Source organism: Arachis ipaensis, chromosome B8 (genome assembly GCF_059453495.1).
Source record: "Arachis ipaensis isolate K30076 ecotype BB chromosome B8, ASM5945349v1, whole genome shotgun sequence".
Classification (NCBI taxonomy): domain Eukaryota; kingdom Viridiplantae; phylum Streptophyta; class Magnoliopsida; order Fabales; family Fabaceae; genus Arachis; species Arachis ipaensis.
Genome location: NC_142443.1, coordinates 119834220 through 119839549, shown reverse-complemented (window position 1 = coordinate 119839549; position 5330 = coordinate 119834220). Strand labels below are relative to the sequence as shown.

At 35.8% G+C, this 5330-nt stretch overlaps 1 non-coding gene across 1 annotated transcript; it reads left to right on the top strand.

Annotated features, from left to right (window-relative positions):
• The first annotated feature begins 3185 nt into the window (after positions 1-3185).
• On the top strand, positions 3186-3293 carry LOC148549424 (small nucleolar RNA R71). Its single transcript, XR_015898037.1, has one exon. It is a non-coding gene; the product is annotated as a small nucleolar RNA R71 (small nucleolar RNA).
• Positions 3294-5330: the final 2037 nt, after the last annotated feature.

Genomic DNA, 5330 nt, shown 5'->3' with positions numbered 1-5330 from the left:
TCAGTCTCAAGCTTTTAACTTGACACCTTCACGCCACAAGCACATGGTTAGGGACAGCTTGGTTTAGCCGCTTAGGCCAGGATTTTATTCCTTTTGGGCCCTCCTATCCACTGATGCTCAAAGCCTTGGATCCTTTTTATTACCCTTGCCTTTTGGTTTTAAGGACTATTGGCTTTTTCTGCTTGCTTTTTCTTTTTATTATTATTTTTTTTGCCACTTTTTTCTTTCTCTTTTTTTCGCAAATTTTTTTTCTCTGCAAGCTTTGTTCTTCACTGCTTTTTCTTGCTTCAAGAATCAATTTTATGATTTTTCAGATTATCAAATAATATTTCTCCTTTTTCATTATTCTTCAAGAGCCAACAATTTTAACATTCATAAACAACAATTTCAAAAGACATATGCACTGTTCAAGCATTCATTCAGAAAACAAAAAGTATTGTCACCACATCAAAATAATTAAACTAATTTCAAGGATGAATTCGAAATTCATGTACTTCTTGTTCTTTTGTAATTAAAACATTTTTCATTTAAGAAAGGTGATGGATTCATAGGACATTCATAGCTTTAAGACATAGACACTTAAATACTAATGATCATGTAATAAAGACACAAACATAAATAAACATAAAGCAAAATTTTTGAAAAACAGAAAAATAAAGAACAAGGAAATTAAAGAACGGGTCCACCTTAGTGATGGCGGCTAGTTCTTCCTCTTGAAGATCTTATGGAATGCTTTAGCTCCTCAATGTCTCTTCCTTGCCTTTGTTGCTCCTCCCTCATAGCTCTTTGATCTTCTCTAATTTCATGGAGGAGGATAGAATGCTCTTGGTGCTCCACCCTTAGCTGTCCCATGTTGGAACTTAACTCTCCTAGGGAGGTGTTAATTTGCTCTCAATAGTTTTGTGGAGGAAAGTGCATCTCTTGAGGCATCTCAGGGGTTTCATGATGAAGAATTTCCTCATGCTCTTGTTGAGGTCCATGAGTGGGCTCTCTTGTTTGCTCCATCCTCTTTTTAGTGATGGGCTTGTCTGGACCTTTGAGATGAATCTCTCCATCTCCCATGACTCGAAGGTGGAAGCTTTTGCCTTCCCTTTCCTCGCTACTTGTTTCTGGCGTTTAATGCCAGCTTTTCTCCCATTTTTGGCGTTAAACGCCAATTTCATGCTCTGTTCTGGCATTAAACGCTAGTCTGGTGCTTGTTTCTGGCGTTTAACACCAGCTTGATGCTTCTTTCTGGCGATAAACGCCAGTTTGATGCTTCTTACTGGCGTTTAAATGCCAGTAAGCTCTTCCTCCAGGGTGAGCTATTTTTAATGCTGTTTTTCATTCTGTTTTTGATTTTTCAGTTGTTTTGTGACTTCACATGATCATCAAACTAAAGAAAATATAGAATAGCAATGGAAAATAAATAGATATAATTAAATAACATTGGGTTGCCTCCCAACAAGTGCTTCTTTAATGTCAATAGCTTGACAGTGAGCTCTCATGGAGCTTCACAGATAATCAGAGCAAGGTTGGGGCCTCTCAACACCAAACTTAGAGTTTGGTTGTGGCCTCCCAACACCAAACTTAGAGTTTGGTTGTGGCCTCCCAACACCAAACTTAGATTTTGAATGTGGGGGTTTTGTTTGACTCTGTACTGAGAGAAGCTTTTCATGCTTCCTCTCCATGGTTACATAAGGAGAACCTTGAGTTCTGAATACAAGGTAGTCCTCATTCAACTGAAAGACCAACTCTCCTCTGTCAACATCAATCACTGCTTTTGCTGTGGCCAGGAAGGGTCTGCCAAGGATGATGGATTCATCCTCATCCTTCTCAGTGTCTAGGATTATGAAATCAGTAGGGATGTAAAGACTTTCAACCTTTACTAGCACGTCCTCTACTAGTCCATAAGCCTGTTTCATGGATTTGTCTGCCATCTCTAGTGAGATTCTTGCAGCTTGTACCTCAAAGATTCCCTATTTCTCCATTACAGAGAGGGGGATGAGGTTTATCCCTGACCCCAGGTCACATAGATCCTTTTCAAAGGTCATGGTGCCTATTGTACAAGGTATGAAGAATTTTCCGGGATCCGGTTTCTTCTGAGGTAATGTCTGCCTCATTAATGTATTCAGTTCATTAGTTAACAAGGGGGGTTCATCCTCCCAAGTCTCAGTACCAAATAACTTGGCATTCAGCTTCATGATTGCTCCTAGATATTTAGCAACTTGCTCTTCAGTGATGTCTTCATCCTCTTCAGAGGAAGAATATTCATCAGAGCTCATGAATGGAAGAAGAAAGTTCAATGGAATCTCTATGGTCTCTGTATGAGCCTCAGATTCCTTTGATTCCTCAAAGGGGAACTCCTTTCTGGCCAGAGGACGTCCCAAGAGGTCTTCCTCACTGGGATTCACATCCTCCTTCTCCTCTGGGCATTCGGTCACACCAAGTAAGGTTATGGCCTTGCACTCTATCTTGGGATTTTCTTCTGTATTGCTTGGGAGAGTACTGGGAGGAGTTTCAGTAATCTTCTTACTCAGCTGACCCACCTGTGCCTCCAAATTTCTAATGGAGGACCTTGTTTCATTCATGAAACTTAGTGTAGTCTTGGATAGATCAGAGACTATGGTTTCCAGGCCAGAATGGCTCTGTTCAAAATTCTCTGTCTGTTGTTAAGAAGATGATGGAAAAGGCTTGCTATTGCTAAACCTATTCCTTCCACCATTATTATTGAAGCCTTGTTGAGGCTTCTGTTGGTCCTTCCATGAGAAATTTGGATGATTTCCACATGAAGAATTATAGGTGTTTCCATAGGGTTCTCCCATGTAATTCACCTCTGCTATTGCAGGGTTCTCAGGATCATAAGCTTCTTCTTCAGAAGATGCTTCTTTAGTACTGTTGGATGCAGCTTGCAATCCATTCAGACTCTGAGAAATCATATTGACTTGCTGAGTCAATATTTTGTTCTGAGCCAATATGGCATTCAGGGTATCAATTTCAAGAACTCCCTTCTTCTGAGGCGTCCCATTGTTTACAGGATTTCTCTCAGAGGTGTACATGAACTAGTTATTTGCAACTATTTCAATGAGTTCCTGAGCTTCTACAGGAGTTTTCACATGAAGAGATCCTCCTACAGAATGGTCTAATGACATTTTTGACAACTCAGACAGACCATCGTAGAATATGCATATGATGCTCCATTTTGGAAGCATGTCAGTAGGACACCTTTTGATCAGTTGCTTGTATCTTTCCCAAGCTTCATAGAGGGATTCTCCTTCCTTCTGTCTGAAGGTTTGGATTTCCACTCTAAGCTTGCTCATCTTTTGAGGTGGAAAGAATTTGGCCAGGAAAGCACTGACCAGCTTATCCCAAGAGTTCAGGCTTTCCTTAGGTTGTGAATCCAACCATGTTCTAGCTCTGCCTCTTACAGCAAGAGGGAAAAGCATAAGCCTGTAGACCTCGGGATCAACTCCATTGGTCTTGACAGTGTCACAGATTTGCAAGAATTCAGCCAAAAACTGATGAGGATCTTCCATTGGAAGTCCATGAAACTTGCAATTCTGCTGCATTAGAGAAACTAATTGAGGCTTAAGCTCAAAGTTGTTTGCTCCAATGGCAGGAATTGAGATGCTTCTTCCATAGAAGTTGGAAGAGGGTGCAATAAAGTCACCAAGCATCTTCCTTGCATCTCCACCATTGTTGTTGGGTTCGGCCATCTCCTCTTCTTTTTCGAAAAATTCTGTCAGGTCCTCCCCAGAGTGTTGTGCCTTAGCTTCTCTTAGCTTTCTCTTTAGAGTCCTTTCAAGTTCCGAATCAGCTTCAACAAGAATTTTCTTATCCTTGCTCCTGCTCATATGAAAAATAAGAAAATAGAAAATAATAGGAATCATCTATGTCACAGTATAAAGATTCTCTTTTGTGAGTAGAAGAAGAGAAGAGAAAAATTCGAACACAGAGGAGAAGAGGGGGTTCGAAAATTAATTAAAATAAAATAAAAATATTTTTGTTTTTATTTTAAATATTAGTTATAATTTGAAATTAAAAAAAATAGAAATAAAATTAAATTAAATTAAAATTTAAAACAATTAGTTAATTAAAACAAATTTTGAAAAAGAGGTTAGTAATTTTCAAAAATTGGAGAGAGAGAGAGAGAGAAGTAATTAGGTGGTTTTGAAAAAGATATGATTGAAATAGAAAACTTTTAAAATCAAACAAAGAGTCAAGTAGTTAATTGAAAAGGATTTGAAAATCAAATTTGAAAAGATAGTAAGTTAGAAAAGATTTTGAAAATTAATTTTTGAAAAAGATATGATTTGAAATTTAATTTGAAAAGGAAATTTAAAAAGATTTGATTTTGAAATTAAAGTTGATTACTTGACTAATAAGAAACTAAAAGATATGATTTTAAAATTCAAAGATTGAACCTTTCTTAATAGGCAAGTAACAACTTGAAAAATTTTTGAATTAAAACATTAAATGTTAGTGAGATTTTCGAAAATATGAAGTAAGAATAAGAAAAAGATTTTGAAAATCAATTTAAAAATTTTTTCGAAAATATGTAAAAATAAATGAAAAAGATTTTATTTTTGAAAAATATTTAAAAAGATAGAATTTTGAAATTGAAATTTATGAGTAAAACAAGGAAAGATATATTTTTTATTTTTGAATTTTTAATGAGGAGAGAGAAAAAAAAGATATCATTTTGATGTTTTTCTCTTTTTCTTATTAAACAACAAAAATGAAACAAAACATAAAAATTTAAGATCAAAATGAGTAATGCATGCAAGAACACTTTGAATGTCAAGATGAACATCAAGAACATGTTTTTGAAAATTTTTTTAAGAAAAGAAACACATGCAAGACACCAAACTTAGAAATTTTCAATGTTTAGACACTAACAAATTGAAAATGCATATGAAAAACAAGAAAAAAAATACTTAACAAGAAAAATTAAAGATCAAACAAAGAGAATCATCAAGAACAACTTGAAGATCATGAAGAACACATGATGAATTTTCGAAAATTTTAAAGAAAAAATAAGGCATGCAATTGACACCAAACTTAAAAATTGACACAAGACTCAAACAAGAAACACAAAATTATTTTTGGTTTTATGATTTTGTAAATTTTTTTGGATTTTCGAAAATTATTTTGAAAAAAGAAAAATAAGGATTTCAAAAGTTTTAAAAAGAATTCCAGGAATCATGCAATGTTAGTCTACAACTCCGGTCCAGGAATTAGACATGGCTTAATAGCCAGCCAAGCTTTCAGTGAAAGCTTCGGTCCAAATCACTAGACATGGCCAATGGCCAGCCAAGCTTTAGCAGATCATTACATTCTACAACAAGATT